A 22,736-nucleotide genomic window follows, 5' to 3' on the forward strand; every position below is an offset into this window, starting at 1 on the left:
ACAATAGCTTATGAAGCAAAATTAAAGCAAACAACGGCCCGAAAGAGGTATTACATGACAAATTTTAATTAGGAAAAAAAAAAACAGCATCTCTATTGAAATACTGGCCACAACAGTCGAACATTGGCTGGTTGGCAATCCTAAACATTCTGGGCATTCTCTTGTCTTGCAAATAATAGGTGATGAATAAATATTTGTTGATTGGCTTTTTAGGAAGGAAGAACACAATCTGCAGGAGAAAGGTACTGTAATCTAACAATTCCTTACCACTTTTTAAAAATTTCCTCCTGAGGTCATTTTCATTTTTTTTTAAAAATTGCTTTGTCTCCTGGAGAAAACATCTCTAATCTAACATTTCCTTATCATCTCCTTGAAGTTTTCTTCTTAGGTCAGTTTAATTTAAAAAAAACTATCATAAATACAAGCCTGTGGTCTGGACCCAGTTTGCCAAGGAGTAGCAACACTTAGATATAGTTCTGATTGATCCATAAATGTTCAGGACTGGGAATTCTTTTTTTTTTTTAATTTATTATATATTCTATTTTATTTTCCCCCCAATTATGTATTAAAACCAGTTTTTAAACATTTGGGGTTTTTTTAAGTTTTTGAGTTCCAAATTCTTCCCCTCCCTCTTTCTCTCCCCTTCCCCTTCCTGACACAGTAAGCAATCAGATATAGGTTGTATGTGTACAATCATATAAAACATTTCCACATTAGAGACTGGGATTTCTTAACTTTTTTTTGTATTACAGACTGCTTTGGTGGTCTGATGAAACCTATGGATCCCTTCTCAGAAGAATGAATTTACATCTAGAAAATGTAATACATGGGATTGCAAAGGAAACTAATTATGTTAAATAAGAATAAAAATATTACAAAAAACACAAGTAGAGAGACCTCAGGTTAAAATTCTCTGCTGTATACTGTCATGGTCTCTAACAGCCACCTGGAGAGGTACAGCTAGACAAGCCATCATCAAAAAAAAAAAAGAAAAAATGGAGGGTACATCTTGAGTAAGAAACATTCTCTGTCCTAGTCCTTTCATCAGCTTTAGGAGAGGAAAGCGATCCACCTTCTCTACAAGCCTCCAGCAAACCAAGTCAAGGAAAAGGAAGAAAGCTTTCTCTTCCAAACACAGTGGACACAAGTTACCACAAATGTATAGTCAAAGGGACCTTATGTTTCTACAGAGGTGTTTGCATCTTGTCTCCCCTTTTAGACTGTGAGCTTCTTGAGAGAAGGGACTGTTCTTTTCCTTTCTTTGTATCCCCAGTGCTTACACAGTGCCTGGCATATAGAGTAGGTATTTAATGAACGCTTCTTGCCATGACTTCACTACTTGGTGAGGAACACCCTCTATAATGTCCTTGACAAGTGGTCATCCAGGTCAGTTTGACTGATGGGAAACCCAGCTTTTCCTGAAGCATCTCATCAGACTTTTGGACAGCTCTAAGGATTCCATGATTGGGGAAAAAAAAAAAACTTTGGTACGTTTGACAGCCAGCCAAACGTACCACTGGCAAATGTTTTATCATCCTTCCCACCCCTCCTGACCCAAACAAGCATTTCAACAAAAATTGAGTTGAATTACAAGGAAATTCACATTCATTCCATATAATTGGAAATTTCTATTCATTCACTAAGTTTCCTTGTGATGCTAAAATTTAAAGGGAAAATTTTTGACCCTTTGTATCTCAAAAAAGTGATAATTGTATTCCTTCAATATACAGGATGTCCCAAAAGGTTTAATGAAGTTTTAAGGTTAACATAAATTTTTAAGTATAAGTGCTGCAAACTGACCAAAAGACCCCCAAATTTGACAGTTTAATTTTAAATTTTTGATAAATTTATTTTGATAAATTTAAATTTTTGATAAATAAATTGATATATCTCTTATTAAAATTCAATATAACCATTGTTGTACTATACATTGCCCTAGCAGATTTTCTAACAGTAAAAACTGTGTTTGCTACCTTCAACCAAAGGAACTTGAACAAAAATTTAAAAATAAAAGTGTATTATTAAAAATTCACAGAATTAAATTTAAAAGAAGCTTTCAAATGTTATGTTCGTTACTTTTATACTTTTGGAGTTACTATGGCTTTAAATTGCACTAAGACTTTGGGGATAATTTGTATGTATCTATATGGACAGTGTATACACATATTTTGTTGAATTGTTTCAATTGTTTCCAACTCTTTGTGACCCCATTTGGGTTGGGTTTTTTTTTTTTTTTTGGCAAAGATTTTAGAGTGGTTTTCCATTTCCTTCTCCAGCTCATTTTGCAAATGAGGAAACTGAGGCATACAGGGTTAGTGACTTGTCCAGGGTCACACAACTAGTAATTGTCTGAGGCCAGATTTGAACTCATGAAGATGAGTCTTCCTGACTCCAGGCCTGGCACTCTGTCCACTGTGCCACCTAGTTGCCCCCACACACATACATATACGTATATGTCATGGCATCATAGATCTAGATATGAAAGGGACCTTAGAAGACATCTAGTCACACTCCTTCATTTTCAGATTAGGAAACCGCCTATGGTCACATCAATAATTAAACCAGGTCCTATAACTCCAAGGTTTTCCCCTACACCATTGTAGCTCCCATTTATATAGGATAGAGCTGAATAAATGTTTGTTGAGTAACTTTTATTACTAATAGTACTAATAGTATTAATAGTATTTATTGTCAACAAGGCACTAGAGTTAGATGTTCTTTCTGGGTTCGTGGTTTTCAAAACAAATTCTCTTTATAATCTTAATAATAATTTAGACTCAATCTGTAGTTACAAAGTTCAATAGTTTGTTCCAATGTTTGGGTTTTTTCTGGCAGGGAGGGTAGGAAGGAACCTATGTCCAGTCCAATCCAAATCAAACCAACAAATATTTATTAAGTGCATATTATATGCAAAGCACTGAACTAAAGATGGTAGGTACAAAAACAAAATTTTAAAACAGTCCTGGACCTCAAGGAGTTTACATTCTATTTGGAGGATATACCATGTGAATGGATAAGAATTTACAGGCTAATTTGAGCAGGGAGGGCTCTAACCATTAGCAGAATCAGAAAAGGCTCCATGGAAGCAAATCAGCTGAGTCCTGAAGGAAGTTGGGGTTCTAAGAGGTAGAAAAGAGCAGGACGTGTGACATGGTCAGACTTGTGTAAAGGAAAAAAATCAATATATTAGTGAGATATGTTGTTGAGCTGTTTCAATTGTTTCCAACTCTTTGTGACCCCATTTGGGGTTTTCTTGGCAATGATACTGGAGTGGTTTGTCATTTCCTTCTCCAGCTCATTTTACAGATAAGGAAACTGAGGCAAACAGGGTTAAGTGACTTGCCCAGGGTCATTCAGCTAGTAATTCTGCTAGTCTGTGGTCAAATAATAATAATGAGGATATGTTGATGGTTGGGAAAGGTCTCAAGGTTATGGATCTCTGTTGTACTCTAGTAGGGCTTGGCATCTTAGATCTGCAAGTCTTGAACCTGAAGTCTTCACCTGAGAGTCAGGAGATCTAAAATCTAGTTCCAAAGTCTGTAACTAGCTTCCTGTGTGACCTTGGGAAAATTGCCTTCCTTCTCAGAGCCTCTGTTTTCTTTTCTATAAAACAAGAGGATTGCAGATTATCTCTTAAATTCCTTCCAGTGCTAAGATACTATGATGGTTTGATTTTTTTTTTAATATGTGAGAACTTTTACATGACTACTAGTCAACAAGCATTTATTAGGCTCTTACTGTGTGCCAGGGACTGTACTAATTGCTGGGGATACAAAAGAAAATAAAAACATGGTCCCTGCCTCAAGAACCTCACATTGTAATAGGCAGAAAATATGCAAACAATTATGTAAATAAAAGACAAATACAGTGGAAATGGGAGGTAATCTCAGAGGAAAGACACTGACAGTGTGTGTGTGGGAGGTGGAATTGGGAAAGGTCTCTTGCAACAGGTGAGATTTGAGCTGAATCTTGAACCAAATAGTTAGGGAGAAGAGATAGAGGGAAAAAGAGAGAGAAAGAGACTGAGAGAAAAAGAAAGAAACATAGAAAAAAGAGGGACATAGAAACAGAGGGAGGGAGGGCAGGAGAGAGAGAGTAAGAAAAAGACAGACAGATGGAGGGAAGGAGGGGGAGAAAGAGGGGGGGAGAGAGGGAAAAAGAGAGAGAGGGAGATAGAAAGAGAGAGGGAGAGAAAGACAAAGACAGAGAGAGACTAAAAGAAAGATGGAAGGAGAGACAGACAGATGGAGGGAGGGAGGGGGGAAGGAAGGAAGGAAGGAGAGAGAGAAAAGAAGGGGGGGAGAGACATAGACAGAGAGACAGAAAGAAAGAGGGAGGAAGGGAGGGAAGGAAGGAAGGAAGGAGAGAGAAAGAGAATAGTTGATAGAGCCTTAAAGTCTTCAGTCCTGTCTCTGACACATACTTACTTTGTGATCATGAGCAAATCATCTAATCTCTCAGTGTCACAGGAAGCTGTCTAAAATTATGTTACAGAAAAGTTGCTGATCTACATCTGTGGAAGGAATTTCCACACTGGAACTTTCTTGTACAAATGAATTCAAAGCTCTCGACTCCACCCCACTTACTATACAAAAAAATCCAAATCATCAAACATAAAATATTAAAAAGAGAGAAACTGCCTACCCAGTCTTCTTTCAGTTATGAATATATTACCACTCTATTAGCCTCTAACACTTGCAATGGTTCCATACTGCCGACCAAATAAAGTGAAACTTTGTTAGCTTGGCATTCAAAGTTCTGCCCAAATAACTCCAAACTAATTTTCCAGATACATTTCATATTTCTCTACAAGAACCCTGCTGCAGCCAAACTTCTATTCCCCATTCATGCATTGTTTTCTTGTTCATCCAGCAAGCATTTAATGATCACCTACTAGTCAAGGCCTAGTGCTAAGTGCTGTGAAAAATATAAAAATGGAGACTGTTGTGTAGTCAAGAAGGAGATAAAAGGAGAGGAGAGTAATTGGCCTTTGACCAATTGATTCTCCCTTCCCTCCAGTTTATTTAATCTCAGAAAGCATGGAGCAGCTAACAGAAGTGACAAGATGCTATTATGTTAACAATATGCAAAGATGTGCCATGAGGGTTCCAGGAAGGGCAGATGATTTCTAGCTAGGTCAGAAAAGATGTCATGTAAATGATGGAATTTAAGCCAGGCCTTGAAGGATGGGTACAATTTCAACAGGCAGGAGATAGCAGGAGGCAGAAGATACAATATGAACCAAGGTGCCAAAGTATAGGAGCATGTACAGGTAATGGAAAGTCTAATTCAGCTAAAACATGAGGACTCAAAGGGGAGAGCAGTAAAGCCAGAAAATTAGATTGGCAGAAAATTAATCTGGCAGCCACATTCAGAATCAATGGGAAAGAAGACATCCTAGAAGTAGGAGAAAACCAGTTGGAAAGCTATCTCAACAGGCCAAGAGAGAAATAAGGACGCCTTGAAACAGGATAGTGTCAGTGGTAATTGGAAAAAGGAAATGCATTTGAGAGATATTAGAGAAATAAAATTGACAGGACTTGGGGATTCATTAGATGTAGAGAATGAAAAAGAAGAGAGAGTCATAGCTGACTCCAAGGTTTCTAGCTGGAGTGTTGCCAAGCTAATAGTGATTCTATTAACAGAGGTAAGGTGTGAGGAGAAAGAGCTGCTTAATGTGGGGGACAGAAGGAGGAATCTGGTTGAGGATATGTTGAGCTTGAGGCTGGAAATGTCTTAGCAGAGAGTTGGAAATGTGGGTCTAGAGATGGGAGTGATGTTGGACTGGTGATAGATACCGAGAGAGACAGAGAGAGAGACAGAGAGAGAGAGAGAGAGAGAGAGAGAGAGAGAGAGAGAGAGAGAGAGAGAGACAGACAGACAGAGAGAGAGATGTCGCATTCATCTGCATAGTTGAATCTATGCAAATTGATGATATTACCAAAGGAAAACGTAGGGAGAGAGAATGCTGAGGGCAAAGCCTGAGGGAATACTTACATTGAAGGGGGCAGAGGAAGAAGAGGAGGAATCAAAGGAAGCAGAACTATAGGAGAACTAGGATACTGTAATGACAGAAACAAGGGAAAAGAGGCTCATCTGCACCTGTGAAGTGACTTTCCACACTAGGAGTTTCTTTAATTTTTTTTTTTAATTTTTGGGTTTTTTTTTAATTTTTTGCTAGGCAATGGGGTTAAGCAATTTGCCCAGGGTCACAGGAGTTTCTTATAACAAGGAAATCACAAGTTTAGACTAGGTACTCAGTGCAGTGATTTGCATATAGTAAGCACTTAATAAATGATTTTTTTATTCTTTTAGACCCTGCCCCACCCTTACACCCCCAAAAACAAAATCATCAACCAAACAAAATATTAAAACACATGTCCACACAAAGTTTCTCTCCATTGTGTGCCCAGGAGGGGAAGATAACATTGGCAAATGCTTCAAGAAAGTTAAAAGGATAAGGAAAGAAAGAAAACCATAGAATTTGGTGATTTAAGGGTCATTTATGGCCTTCAAGAGGGAAGTTTCAGAGAAAAGAAATTGGAGATTACAAATAATTAAAAAGTGAGGGATGAGAAATTAAAAGCAATGGGTGCTGGCTACTCTTTTGAGAAATTTGACAGAGAAAGGAAGTTGCTTGGTAGTCTGTGAATGGTAGATTTCTGGGAAGATTTTCCTAGAATAGGAGAAAACTGAGAATGTTTGCAGTCTCGTATAAAGGTGTCAATCAAGTAAGAGACATCAATGTTGAATTTCCAGGTATCCGACATCTATTGCTCAGCTCCTCTTGGAGCTGTTAGCATGCCATGATTTGCAAAATGGCTGGATAGTCATTTTGCATAGTAAAGCTAACTGATCCCTACAGGGATCAAATTGATAACCCAGGGTTTAGGAACACTCAGACTACCAAGCTAATGTAAACACTGTGCAAATGCAGTCATCAATCCTCTTTACAAAGAGGTACCCCTTTGGAGCTTGCATGGCACTTCTGTCGACAAAAGTTCTGGCTACAAGCCAACCCATGGGAGCCTAGGTGAGAAAGAAAGAAAAAAGGCGTGACTTGTCTGGGTGTCTTAATATAGCTTAAGCTGTCCAGTCTCAGCTACTGACTTACTCTGTGGTCTTGGGGAAGTCACAACCTCTTTGGTTGGACTCAATGAACCCTGAGATCTTTTCTAGTTCTAAAAGTTGATGATACTCTGAAATCCTCCATTTTTGGTATGAAATATTTCAAGCATCTTAATGATTCCCAAGTCACCAATTCCCCTATTGTTGGCCTTCCTAATACAGACCACTCAGGAGGCCTTTGTGTAGCCAGAGATTTAGTCCAAAAGCAGTTCACATTCCTGACAAAAGGATTTCACAATAACAACATAATTGCCTGGAATTCAGATAGCTTTTGTGTCCCATAGCATTCAAAGTGCTTCCACTGCATTATACTGTCGATTGGATAAGACCTCTGCAAAGGAAGAATTTATTTTTATTTCATTCAATTCAGTAAGACTGACACCCCCCCCCCTTTTTCAGATGGAGAAAGAAATCACTAAGAGATTAAATGACTTATCCGAGGTCACCTAGTTAATTCATGGTAAAGCTGCAGCTAGATCTCAGGCCTCGTGACTCAAAGGACCCAGGCTCAAATCCTACCTCTGATATTGCCTGGATAACTTTGGGCAAGTCCCTTAACCTACTTGGGCCTTAGTTTCCTTCTCTGTATAAAAGGGGGGGTGGTCTAGATGATCTCTGAGCTCCCATCTGGTTAGAAGTCTTCTAGACTTCATTTCGCCCTTTCTGTACACTATATTTCTCATGGAACTGTCAATGGAAGTGGCAGCAAGGGTTCTCAGCAATATTTCTGTGAGGTGTGTGCTATTTCTCTAGGTTTTCTAGGTTTAGCAAAAGCGATGCTGACTGTGAACATGAAATAAAGGCATATGAGCTAGCCAAACTGTCTTACTCGCTGTTCCCCAGACTCAGGATTCCATCTCCATCATGTCAGTTCCTTCACAAAGGGTAACCCCAGGTCCTCCTTCCCTCCATCCCCCACCCCCATGCCTGTAATAAACTCCTTTCCCACCTGATCTTCCCCAACCCCAAGTTTCTTTCAAGGCTCAGCTCAGGAGCTACCTCCTAACTGAAGCACTCTCCCAGTTTCCCCAGTTGTTCATTCTTTCTCTGTCCTCAATTTATCTTGGTTTTGTTTCTCTGCAGTCATGTTGTAGACCCCAATAGCATTTAATATCCCTGAGGGCATGGACTGTTTTTGTTTTTGACTCCTAATACAGTACCTTTAAACATATGAGTAGTAATAATAGCTAGAATTTATGTAGTGGCTACTATGTGCCAGGCACTATGCTAAGTATTTTTACAAAAATCATTACATTTGATCCTTACAACAACCCTGGTAGGTAAGTGCTATCATTATCCCTATTTTACAGTTGGGGAGACTGAGGCAGACAGCAGTTAAGTGACTTGCCTGGACTCTCACACCTAGTTAGTGCATGAGGCCAAATTTGAACTCAGGTCTTCCTGACTCCAGGCCCAGTTCTCTAGCCTATTAAATTGCCTATTAAGTATTAGGCAATTAATTAATATTTGTTGAGTTCTCAAGCAGAACTGATCTATGGGTAAATATGGACAGGAAAGTGATTTGCTGAATGTCACAAAGAATGACAAAAGAGATACGAACTAGAATCTGGATTTCATGACTTGCAACCCAATGGTCTTTCTGTTCCAGCTTGCTGCCTTCAGAAAGTTGCACCCAATTATCCTTTCCGAAGAATTTCCTTCAACTTTTTGCTTTCATAGTTTTGGGTTGTCAAGGTTAGAACCTTAACAAGGGAAAAAACAAAAACAAAAAATATGATTAGCCTTTTCACTCGGGGATACCAACAGACCAGGCATCTGATGTCATTGTCCATTGGACCATCCCATGAGAATGCTCAGAATGTTCCTCAGCTTTTCCTCCAGGGATCAATGATATGCAGAAAAGCATCTTGCTTGTTCAAGGTCACTGCTTATGCTTAGTAGTTCTAAGTCTTTTATCGACTCAAAATGAATGTTCTCATTTTTAAAAATTCAACAAAAGCTATAATAGTGACAAATAGCTTAATATCCTCCCCCAGAGTTGGAAATTTAAACTCAATTACAGTGTGATTGTGCCTAAATGAAATGAAAATGAAAATGACCATTTCAGTTTCCCAGTCCAAACCAAGCAGACAACCTAGGGAAAATTGAATGTGGTTTTTTGGGAATTTCTATAATTTACGATAAACAAAAAGCTGTCCTGGTTACACAAGGCAGCATCACACCATGGGCAATTCCCATTGGGTGGGACCCTCAAATTTCTCAGACACAGTCAAGAAAGGAAATCGAAAATCTCTCCTTTCTGATAAGGCCCAGTTTGCATAACGGTCCTCAAAAAGAGGTTGAGACTCCGGAGGTGAATGGTCCTCTGTGATGGATGACAATGGTTACATTACTTCAGACGCAAAAGAAGTTGGACACGGCCATCAACATGAGAAAACTGTATTCTACTTATGCTACATATTGTTCGGTTGTTTCAGACTCTTCATAACCCCCTTTTGGGGTTCTCTTGGCAAAGATGCTGAAGGAGTTTGCCATTTCCTTCTCTAGCTCATTTTACAGATGAGGAAACTGAGGTAAAGAGGGTTAAAGTGATTTGCCCAAGGTCACATAGCTAGCAAGTGTCTGAAGTGAGATTTGAACTCAGGAAGATGAGTTTTCCTGATTCCCAGCACAGTGCTCTATCCACTGCACCACTCTACATATTAGAGGTAAACAAACTTCGTATACTGTAGACCAATTTTCAGATCAACAGAGATGGATTCTCGTGGTTTAAAATACCATTCAAGAAACTCCTCTAGGAGATTTCCTGGACTTTTCAGCAGTGGCAAAACGAAGTGGAGAGTTTAAATAATTAGCTCAATAATTTAAAAAAAAACCCTTCTAATATGGAAAATAATGGTCTGGGTTATCCAATTTGGCTGTCTAAATTGATTGAAATCATAGCTCAACTATTTTCTTCATTTGGGCTCGGTTTTCACTGGACTGGAGCTCAAACATCCACTCTATTCAATCCATCTTAATGCTGGGTGAGAAGATGTTTCTCTGTCCTTGCCACATGGCATGCCAGTGTGAGAGCAGCAGCTAATCACACAAACCAAAACCACAGAGCTTGGTTAAATCTGATTTTGTTTGCATAAACATAAACTCCATTAGTGTGGACATAATTTAGATGAGGGCTGACCCCCACACACATCAACATACAGTTTCACAGAAGCCTTTAACTAAGGAGTTGCACCAGCTTGTACCACATGTTATCACCCCCTATATAACCTTCAGATTCTATTTTTCAACAAGTAAAACAAAATGTATTGAGGTGGTTTGAGAAGATAATTCTCAATCACGGAGCAGGGGGGGAGGAGGAGGGAAGGAAAGAGGGATGGAAAAGGACAATTTTTTCCATTACTCAAGAAAATGTAAGCTCTTGGGGCTGTCTCCTATTCATTTTTGTGTTTTCACAAACACTATTCATTAGACTTAAAACTCCTTCCTTCCTTAAGCATTTTTAATAGACCAGAGTCCAGACCCACAGACACAAGGCAAACTTCCAGTCCCTCAGGCTAACAGAATAATAAACTAGAGCCAGTATCTCTAAGAAATCTCCACAGTTTTAGTTTTAATTTCATTGTAAGGAGGGAAAAAAAAGGTTTTTTTTTTCCTTGTCTGGAGGGATTCCATCACAAAGTTGGTCAATAGTATTATGGGGCAATTTATCAGTTGGTCACTCTTTCTTCTTTTCTTCCTTCTTTCTCTTCCTTTCTTTCTTCACAATTTGCTTCCTTCCTCTGTTTCCAAAGCTATGCATCTAGGAAAAAGCATCCCAACAATATTGTCCAACTCAAGTTTCAGCACACTGGGCATGGGGCATAACATACTTCTTCTGGCCACAAATGTAAGTTGAGATTTATGAAAGAATGCTGGATTGAGTATTGGGAGACCCTGGGTTCTAGTCTCAGCTCTGCTGGCCATTGCTTTGTATTTACCTATCTAAATACCTGTTATATCTACACCCCACCCCCCACCCAAGTGGAAGCTCTTCGCCTTGAAGGCAGGGGCTATTTCACTGTTTCTGCCTTTGTATCACCAGCATTTATAACACCGTGTCTTACACGTAGTAGGTATTTAAATATTTGCTGAACTGAATTAAACAATGGTGTGACTTTGGATAAATCATTTCCCCTCTAAAGGCCAGTTTATCTATCTATGATATAAGATGTATGGATTAGATGGTCTCTTAGGTCCCATCCAGTTCTGACATTAAATGGCTCCATAAGGAGTTGATCTCTTTGGTCTCTTCCAATTCTATGACTTCAGCAAGTAAGCACAATGCTGAGGAACGCATGAGTTAAGGCACTTCTGCAGCTAAGAATTTCAAGTCCCTTTTGTGGCTGTGTTCATAGAAGACATGAAGGAAACATAGCTTTTCAAGTATAATCTCATTTGATCCTCATCTCGAGGGGTGGGATGGAAAATGGAGAGAGAGAGAGGGAAATGGAATAAATATTTACCTAGCCCCTACTATGTGCTGGACACCGCGCTAAGAGCTTTTTACAAATATTCTTTTATTTGATCCTCACAACCACCATTTCACAGTTGAGAAAACTGAACTAAATAGATGTTAAATGATTTGTGCAGAGTCATACAGCTAATAAGTGTCTAAGGCTAGACTCTGGTCTTCCTGATTGCAGGCCCAGGGCTTTATCTGACTGCCACTGAGCTAAACTTGAATTTGACTGGATCCCTAACCAGAGTACAACCTGGCAATGTTTAAAATGTGGCCAGAGTACTTTTAGGGCCATTCTTCCTATAGGTGCCGATGGAAAGGCTAAGGCTACTGTTTTAAGTGCCAGAAAATAATTTAAATAATCACAAGATTTTAAAATGATTATTCCAAACTGGCTTGAAAAGGCTTAAAAAAAAACAGAGAAATACAACAAAGATGTGAACTTGTCATTGATTTGGGTTGAGAAGTTAGGGCATTTCTGGTAACTAGTTACATTATGAATTGTAATGCTATTTTGAGAAAATATATTGATATTTACTTATATAAATATACATACAATGTATAATTTAGATAAATATAAATATAAGGAATTTTTATATTCCTTTCACTCCATGATTGCAAGGGATTTGCAAACTTTGTGACTCTAACTTTTAATAATGGCCTACTTTTTCATTTGTGATGTAGTAGGAGCAGGCTTAGAGGTAAAATAGTGGGACCAGCCAATGAGGGTCTACACTAATCATTATAGAAGGATATGTAATAATATGTGGCATAGTGGAAATACCATTATCCATTTTGCATTCTTGCATTTCAAAATTCATTAATATGCATTCTTCATCCAGACCATGGACCCCAGACCTGGCTCTGCAGTCTGCCTATGTTACCTTGGATGAATCACTTCACTTCTCTCAGGTTCAGCTAGGTGGTGCAGTAGATAGAGCACTGGGCCTGGAGTCAGGAAAACCAGAATTCAAATCCAGCCTCAGACACTTACTAGCTGTGTGACCCTGAGTAAGTCACTGAACCCTGTTTGTCTCAATTTCCTCATCTATAAAATGAGCTGGAGAAGGAAATGGCAAACCACTCTAGTATCTTTGCCAAGAAAACCCTAAATGTGGTCATGAAGAGTCAAACACGACTAAAACAACTCTTTCACAATAAATGTGGGGATAGTAACACTTGTACTATCTATCCCAGGTGGCTGCTATAAGGATCAAAAAAAAAAAAAGAGCATGAATGTTACAGCACTGAAATAAATCAACCACTAAGTACATATTAATTGCCTGCTAGGTGCTAGGTGTAAAAATATAAAAATGAGATAATACAGACAGTTAGTGATCTTACATTCTTATAGAATATGGTAAAATCTTCACAAGTAAGTAAATACAGATCAGATAGAAGATGAATAAAAGAATGGGAGGGGGCACACTAACAAATGGGGGCATGAGGAAAGGTCTCTTGAAGAAGGTGGTACTTGAACTGAGCCTTGAAAAGAGTTAAATGTAAGAGGAAATTAAAGTGTATGATTTTCAATTTTGGTATAAATGACATGACATCGTGGATAAAATGCAAGGAAATCCTGGGTTCAATACATACATAAATCAATTCAATACAAATCTTGGCTTCTGATACATACATTACTAATTGAGTAATTCTATGCAAGTCACTTAACTTTTTGGTGTCTTGGGCAACTTCTAAAATTGTAAGTTGCAGACCGCTGCCTATCTGTACTAATGAAAGGAGTATCTACACTAGGAACTCCCCACCCAGATGAAATCAGTGGTTTGGACCAACCAAAATAAAACAAAAACCCATTCTACAATAAAAGTATAATTCGTGCTGAAACTCCTTTCAATTAACTTCAGTAAGCCTTTAACTTTGCTTATCTCTAACATTTGCTCTTCTTAGAAGCTCCAAATAATTTGAGAAAGTCATGCTGTCCCCAGTAAATAAAGGGTCAAAGGATATGAACAGGCTGTTTTCAAAGGAAGAAATCCAAGCTATCAACAAACATGGAAAAAATTCTCCAAATTACTAATAATTAGAGACAAGCAAATTAAAATAACTCAGAGGTTCTACTTCCCATCATCAGATTATCAAAAATGACAAAAAAGTAAAAATGAAAAATGCTGGAGGAGCTATGGGAAAACAGGTGCACTAAGGCATGTTTAGTGGATCTGTGAATTGATTAAGACATTCTGAAATGCAATTTGAAACTATACACAAAAAGTCACTAAAGTATGCATACCTCTTGATACAGTTCTTTTTCAATCAATCAATCAGCAAATTAACATTTATTAAGTGTCTACTATATGTCATACACTGTACTAAACCTAGGGGGATTAAAAAAAAAGGCAAAAGACAGTCCCTGTTCTGTACCCCAAAGAGATCAAGCAAAGAGGAAACTGAGGCATATGTACAAAAATACTTATAACAATTCTTTTCATAGTAGTGTCAAACTGAAAATTAAGGGGGCAAACTGCTACTGGGGAATGGGTGAACAAATTTTGGTATATGAGTGAAACGGGATATTATTGTGCCATAAAAAAATTATGAAATGGACAGTTTCAGAGGAAACTTGGAAGACATCTATAAACTAGTGCAGAGTGAAGAGAGAACTAAGACAATGATATAAACAACAGCAATATCATAAAGAAAAAATATTTGAAAGACTTTAGAACTCTCACAAATGTAATAATAAACCTTGAGTGCAGAGAATTAATGATGAAATACCCCACCTACCTACCGCCAGAGAGACGATAGACTTAAAATGCAGAATGAGATATGTGTTTTTGATTTGGCCAATGGGAAAATTTGTTTCCCTGTACTGTTCATATGTTTATGAAGGTTTTCTTTTTCTTTGCTTTTATTGTTCAATGAGGGGAGAGATTTACGGTGGGAAGCAAGAATATTAAATGATTATAAAACAAATACATTATTTTTTTAAAAAAAATTCTGAGAGAAAAATATTGTGAGTTTTTACTTCCTAAATTTCTGGGCTTTTGTTTGTTCCAAGTGAAAAACTGAAATTGCTGCTATCCATTGGAAGGCACCAGACCATTAGAATTAGAAGGGACTTGAGAAATTTTTTACTCCAGTTGTTTCCTCTTTTCAAGGAATTACTAAATAGTATCCCACTCTATTACGTTACAGCTACCTCTACTCAACCCCCAAAATCCCAGAGATCTGTGAAGGTTTGGAGGAAACATGTACAGGTTCCAGAAATCACCATGAAATCAGGATGGATCAAGAGAAAAAGAATCAGATGTCAGTGATTCATGTGTAATCTAAAATGGATGAATGAATAGGAACCAGGAAAGGCAGTAGGGGAATACAAGTAAAGACAGTTTTTGATACAGCTTGCTCTGTACCTTGACTCCTTTTTATTGTTGTTGTTCAGTCATTTTAAGTCGCATGAGATTCTTTGTGACCCCATTTGGGCCTTTACTGGCAAAGACACTGGAGTGGTCTGCCATTTCCTTCTCCTGCTCATTTTATAAATTAGCGAACTGAGGCAAACAGTTAAATGATTTGCCCAGGGTCACATAGCTATTAAATGTCTGAGGCCAGACTTGAACTCAGGTAGATGAGTCTTCCAAGACTCCAGGCCCAAATATAAATCAATGCCTGACCAAAAGAAGCATCTTGACCCAAAGGAATCCACAGAAATTCAATGGTATATAGTAACATGCCATCTCAGGGATCAATCTTAAGAACACCAGAAAATCTAGTCATTTTCTCCCTCTTTATTATACTTTTCTAAAAGAAGAAATGATGGCACATGATCTTTTTCAAAGTGACCAAGTGGATCTCCAGAAGGATTATACTGTAGAGGGAGACAGCACCAAATTTGGAGAGAAGAGACTAAGATCTGGCTACTTGCTGTATGTATGTATGACCTTGGACAAGTAAGTGCATCTCTCTGGGCCTCAGTTGTTACTTCATCTGTAAAATGCAGAAATTGTGTTTTCTAAAGTCTTCTAGCACTAATATACATGATTCTGTCATCCTTCATGGCAGTTGCTTTCAATAAATGTAGGGCTTATAATGCCATTCAGTGCTACAAGCATTTATTAAATGCCTACTATATACAATGAATATGAACCACCAGGACCATTGTATTCATCATTCCTCTTACAGCTTTCAAAGTTGTTTGTTTTGGTTTTACAATGTTAGTGTCAATGTATAAATTGTTTTCCTACTTCTCATTTCGTTCTTTATCATTTTATAGAAGTCCTCAAAATTTTATATTTTTATATTGATGCATATTAATATATGGTATGTAATTATTAATATAATGGTATGTAATTATTATCAGTATAAATAATATAAATTGTTCTTCTGGATCTGCTCACTTCACTCTGCATCAGTTCATATGTCCTTCTTTGTCTTTTTGAAATAATCAACTTCCTCATATCTTAGAACCTGATGGTGCCATTCCTCAATTAATGGACATCCTTTTAGTTTTTTAAGACCTCCCTGTTACCTTCTTGGATTTTTGCCACCATAAAAAGTGCTCCTCTAAATGTTTTTGTACACAAAGGACCTTTCCTCTTTCTTTGATCTCTTTTGGGTATAGATCTAATACAACAACCATTCATGATGCCAGAGGACTGATAAGGAAAGATGCTACTTATTACAAAGATGTTACAGAAATAGGGTTCAGAATGATGCGTGTATATATGTGTGTGTATATACATACACACACACATACAACATAATATATTATGTATGATATGTATATAATTACAACCATTGAAGGAATTTGTTTTGCTTGAGTATGCATATTTGTTACAAGAAATTTGTTTTTCTCGAGTTTTTTTGCCCTATCAATGGGAAGATGGAGGAAGAGAAAAAAAGATTTCTAATAATGTTTGTATTTTTAAAAATAGAGAGGTGGGTGGTGGTGCTACAGATGTGACATGTTACATGCATTTTCAGATGAGGTAACCACATTATTAGTTTTCCTTAACTGTTTTCACTTAGTTCCAAGAGACAGCTCATGAAGTGGGAGTAATCTATAAATGTTTGTAATAGAAAAACAAAATGCATCCATAAAACTTTTTTTTTTAAAGAAACAGTATGGCCTACTGGCTGGCCAGAGGACAGGCAGTCCGTGTCAGGAAGACTGGGTTCCAAACATCCTAGCTTGGAAACACAGACAAGTTGCTCAGCCTCTCAAAATTTTTCTAGAAATATAAATTACCAACAGGTTACACGGGTATAAAAGCCCTACACTTAGAATTCCCTAGATGGATAAAAAAAAAAAACAGGTTGGGGGCAAGAACCACAACCACCCAAATTATTACGGGAGATAGGTGAAAAATATAATCCTTGTCCTCAATCGGATAGCAGGGCTAAGGCTACACAAATAAACATAATACCAAATTGAGCCTATGCAGACATAAGTGAGATACAAACAGGAAAGAAAGATCATTTATTACTGGGAGAAATTCTAAGAAAATTCTATTCGTATTGATAATTAAATTCAACTAACATATCCATAAAAAGTATTAATTTAAGGAAAATGTTTAGCAGATAATCAGGTTAACATTTTTACCCCATGCTAGACTAAGAAATATTCCTCTTTCCTGTTCATAAAAAAAGAAAAGCAGAACAAAGGAATCACATTTGCAAGCCAATCTATTGACTTAATAAGTGTAAATGTCATTTGAAAGAATCATTTGGTGCTCATATACTGTGGACCTGGAACTACTTTGAGTTTCCGAGTACTTTATGCAGTTAAGTTAACATTCGGAAAGATTTCACCATAATCCAATAGTACCTTAATGGGCCTCAAACCACAGTTTAACCCATGAATTCTCAGGGAGAGCTTAGGAATTCCATTTTGTAATAAAGAGCCATTTCATGGTCAATTGACTTTATCCAAAAATAAGAAAAGGAACTTGTGGGAAAAAAAAAAAGTTTGGCACAAACCCTTAAACTAAATGGCTCCTGGTCTAGGAGATTTAAAACTGTCTTGTGTGCTACAAGGAACACTGAAAGAATTCCTTGTAAACAACAGGCCCCATATGAATATGCCTATTATGTCTTTTCGGGAAGATCATGACAATAGTAGCACTTTACTAAAGCAATGATGATTTCTGGGTCAGACAAAGACCACCCTTCACCCCCACCCATCCCCAAAATGGTCCACTCGAGCATAAAAGTCAAGATGTACGCTAGGCTTCATTTGGACAACCCTGCCAAGAGACACAATGGGGGAGGGGGGAGCCTTAGATGCCTGGGGCTAAATTATGGACCACACAAATCACAGCTGAAAGCTTCTGTATCCCAAGAAGTGGAGAGATTATTCTCTTTCCTTTTTTTATTTTAAAGAGAAATACTCTAATCATGGGGGCAGCTAAGTGGCACAGTGGATAGAGCACAGGGCTTGGAATCAGGAAGATACATCTCCAAGTTCAAATCCAGCCTCAGACACTTACTAGCTGTGTGATCCCGGGTAAGTCACTTGACTTGTTTGGCCCCAGTTCCTCATCTTTAAAATGAGCTGGAGAAGAAAATGGCAAACCACTCCAGGATCTTTGCCAAGAAAACCCCAAATGGGGTCAGAAAGAGTGTGACATGACTGAAACAAAGACAGTTCTAGTCATGGGGGTGGGGGTAAATATAGGAGGGGAAGGGAGGAGGAGAAGGGATGAGTGGGAGGGGAGGGAAGGATTACCCAGCATGGCTTCAGTCAATCAAGAAAAAGCAACGACAAAAAAAAAAAAGGCAAAAGACAGTCCCAGCTCTGGGGGAGCTCACAATCTAAAGTTGTAATGGAAAGAACATGCATTTGGAGCCAGAGAACTCAGATTAAAGTGAGTCCCCTCAGATTGGGAACTCCTTGAGAGAACTTGCCTTCTTTGTATCCCAAATGAACAGCACATAGTAGGTACTTAGTGAATGTTTATTGACTAACCTTATCAACTGACTGAGGTACAACTCTACCTCTTACTACTATGTTTATGACCTTGGGAAAGTCACTTAATGCCTCTTAGCCTCAGTTTCTCATTTGTCAAATGATGAGTAAGAGACTAAGAAGACTGCTAGGGTCCCTTTGTTTTTGTTCAGTTGTTTTCCTGTCATGTCTGACTCATGACCTCATTTGGAGTTTTCTTGCAAAGATACTGGAATGGTTTGCCATTTCCTTCTCCAGCTCTTTTTGTAGATTAGGAAGCTGAGGCAAACAGGGTAAAGTGATTTGCCCAGGTCACCTGGCTAGTAGGTGTCTGAAGGCAGATTTGAACTCAGGAAGATGATGCTTCCTGACTCCAGGCCTGGCACTCTGGCACTCTATTGTGCCACCTAGCTGCCCCCTAAGGTCCCCTACCTATTCTAAATCTATGATTCAGAACATCTACTACTTTCACAAAATAATAGGATTTAGGGCTGGAAGGGACTTAGAGATTAGGTAGTCCAACCTCAGCATTTTACAGATAAGGAAACTGAGACCCAAAAAGGGAAAATGATGGTTTTCCTTTAGGGTCTTGAAAGTGGTTCAGTAATTTTTGGTTTTGAGATTTCCCTGAGTAGTAGGAGACCATAGACTTCACCAAAACAGAACAGAATAGAAGAAAATCTCATCTAGTATTAGCCATCACTTTGCTGACAGAAACTAAAGTCTAAACAGGGGAAAAGATGAGTGACATAGCCAGTTAGTAGCAGAAGTAGGACTAGTAACAAGGTTATAAGAGCAGAAAATTAGAGCTAGAAGGAACTCTAGAAACCATGTAACCCATGCCCCTTAATTTACAAATGAAGAGATTAAGATTAAATGACCTAGGGTCATGCGGGCAACAGGTGGCAAAGGGAGGACTCAGACCCAGGACCTCTTACTCCAAAGCCAGGGGCCCTTACACTACCCCCAAACCTCCCACCCCTATACCTGCCCAGCACTCCATTCACTACATCCTGCAATGTTCTATTTTTCTAAGACTGTATCACTACAGATATTTTTTGTTGTTACTAGAACCCTTGGCTCAGTGTGGAGAATAGAACAATAAGGATGTTCATAATGTTTCCAAAAGGAAAGAGCTCAGGAGATATTTTTCAGAGCAGATACCTTTTAAATCTAATAAATCTAATGACCAATTAGATTGGTCATTACTACTTAGTGATAGCCAGGTGTTTTGTTAAATGGATTAATGTGCTTCATCTATATATAGTTATGTGAGGGTCAATTCAAGAAAGAGAGAAGGAAAGGAAGAATGAAGGAAAGAAGGAAGGATGGAAGGAAAGGAGGGAGGAGGAAAGGAAGGAAAAAGGAAAGAAAAAAAGAAGGAAGGAAGGAAAGGAAGGAAAAAGGAAAGAAAGAAAGAAGGAAGGGAAAGGAAGGAAAAGGGAAAGAGAAAGAAAGAAGGAAGGAAAGAAGGGAGGAGGAAAGGAAGGAAAAAAGAAAGGAAAAAAGGAAGGAAAAAGGAAAGAAGGAAGGAAGGAAGAAAAAAGGGAGGATGGAAGAAAGGAAAGGAGGGAGGAAGGAAGGAAAGGAAGAAAAAAGGAAAGAGAAAGAAACCAATATTTATTAAGCACTTACCAGGAGCAAGGACTACGGAAAAAGCAAAAATAAATAAATAAAATAATAGATAGATAGATATATAAATAAATAAATAAATAAATAAATGAAGTTTTTAGCAAGTCCCCTACAGAGACACAAAAAATTATAATTGAGCAATCAACACGATTTTTTTCAGGCATTCATTTATTGTTTTCGTTACATGGGCAAGCAGACAGAACAGCAAGTACAAACAGATTTTATTAAATAAGTCATTCAAAAGATATTTAGGCTGACTTGGGGACTTGTGATTTTTCTGCTTTTGCCTGAGAGTTTTGGGAGTTTGGGACTGATTGCATAACTTTGCCTACCCTATCATGAGTAATAAGGGACTTTGGTACCGGCTTTTTGGGAGTCTTTTTCAGGGCTGTTACCACTGTTAAGGAATTACCTTCTTCCTTTGCCTCTTTGGGGATCCTGGGCTTCTTGTTTTTGTCTTCTACCAGAGACATCTTCAGTTCGTCTGTTTTTAAGTGTCCTGAGCCACCAGGCCCTTCTCTCCCAACCAGGATTCTTAGCTTGAGATTTTTTAGCACCGAAGCTGAAGCACAGACTCATGTATTAAGGTTACTTTTCTGAAACTCTGCGCACTTTCACTGCTTGACTTGGAATTAACTGTGGAATCTCATTTTCAGACTTGCTTCTTTTTTGGGATTCTGCTTTTCTCTTTCCTTCTGCTTCAAACCTATGACAATGCAAAGCATGACGAACTTCAGACCTCACTTCAAGTTTAGCAGGCTCTGTGGCTTCATTTGTCATCTGTTTCTGTCTGTCTGTCTCTCCCTTCCCCCCCATCTCTCTGTCTGTCTGTCTCTCTCTCTCTCTCACACACACACACACACACACACACACACACACACACACACACACACTTTTTCTTCCCTTTTGATCAGGAGTGTTGAATCTAGAATAATTAACATTGCTTGCAATGAAGAAAAGATTGAAAGGGCAACAGATTTCTCTATTTTTTCAGGTGTGATAGTTTTCATTTGAAACCATCTTTACAGCAGCAGCCCTATTTTCCACTAGGCAATCTCTATTGCAGCTGCCATGATTACTGACAAGTGAGAAAGTTCTATAGACAATTCCATTGATTACTTCTGCCAAATTCTCAATCATAAGGTCTATTGATAAAGGTACTTTCAACGATAGAAATGCTGAGGGTAAAAGCTGCCTGACTCTTTGATCAGCAAAGAAAAGGTTAAAACAAATGAAAAGCCATGACTTGGCTTCACAGGATTTGTGTTCATATTTGCATGTTATGTAGAGGATTTCCTGGGGAAGACTCGTCCTCCTATTCTGGTTCAAAAGCTTCTTATAGAAATTTTCTTTTCTGAGGTTAAATTGGGTTCATCCTTGGTAAATAAGCAAATTGCTGTTTTATCAGGTCTAATGCAGTGACGTGATTCCTGCAGAACAGGAGCTGAGAGTCCTATTGCTTTTGGCCCAGAGCAGACCTAAATGACCTTTTAGCATCTAAAAAAGTTGAACTTTGAGCTTCTTTTAAAAGAATAGGAACTACTGCAAGAGAGCACCATGGTTTTATGTTCAAAACAGGAACATTCTCTTAAAAAGAATTAAATATTATGATCCTGTTTTGGTCCATGCCCCTTTCACCTAAGATAGAGACACCCTTGTGGGAGATAACAGGAACCTGATTCAGGGAAAAGACATTCTGCATTTCCCTACCTCATGAGTGGGAGCAGCTTCTTTCCATTAATGGTGTAGATGCAATGAGCTAAGTCTACCAGACTGAGACAGTCTTGCTCTCTTTCAAGTGGTGTCCATGGGGAAGAGTCCTGTTCACCCCCAGCATGGGCAGCACAGACCAAGTTTGGTGAGGGGAAAGACTACCCCCCCCCACACACACACACACGTTAAGCCCTGTGGCTCTGAGAAATGAGCTCATGGGGTTTGGGTCTCTTTTATTTGTCCTTTTGAGTTCTAGGTACAAGCAGTAGAGTTCTAGATATGGAAGTTGGAATCATGGTGACCATAGAGCCAGGAGTCAAGACAAAATATTGCTGCTAATCTGGCAGGAAAGCCCTGAGAAGCCAGAGTCTGGAAAGGCAAACCTGAGGGGCCTTTTGACTTGGATGTTGGTGAGATTGTACTATACAGGAATTGAATTAAACTGTGTGCTTAATTTCACCCTTCCCTCCAGAGACTGAGATTTTATAAGCAGGGATTATGCTTTCCCCAAGTGTTGGGAGGAATATTTGTATTAATTTGTGCTATTTGTGTGTTGAAGTAAATATGCCTCTGGAAAAGCTAATCTGACTGTTAAGCAATAAATAGACCCAGAGTGCTGGAGACCCCTAAAATTTAGGGAACACAATTAGTGGAGGCTTGAGCCAATGACAGAGGCTAGACAATCCCCAAATTCTTAAGGGTATATTCCTAGGGGAGGGGTGAAATATAATATAAACTAACTTTCAGGCAGAGGAGGAGAGTTTCAGAATCACTATTGCAACAGGAAAAAATATGCTTGGCATATGTGTCGAGATCTGAAAGTGATTGTGCTTTTATTAGGATTACAACATGAACATACCAAATACTGTTGCTTTATTTGTGAATGGGAAAGCAGAG

General features: G+C 38.4%; 1 pseudogene; it reads right to left on the reverse strand.

Moving 5' to 3' along the window:
• Positions 1-20,374: 20,374 nt before the first annotated feature.
• LOC110209600 (uncharacterized) overlaps positions 20,375-22,736 on the reverse strand; it is a 33,768-nt pseudogene continuing 31,406 nt past the window's right edge.

Source organism: Phascolarctos cinereus, unplaced genomic scaffold, assembly GCF_003287225.1.
Source record: "Phascolarctos cinereus isolate Bilbo 61053 unplaced genomic scaffold, phaCin_HiC Scaffold_3;HRSCAF=262, whole genome shotgun sequence".
Taxonomy (NCBI): Eukaryota; Metazoa; Chordata; class Mammalia; order Diprotodontia; family Phascolarctidae; genus Phascolarctos; species Phascolarctos cinereus.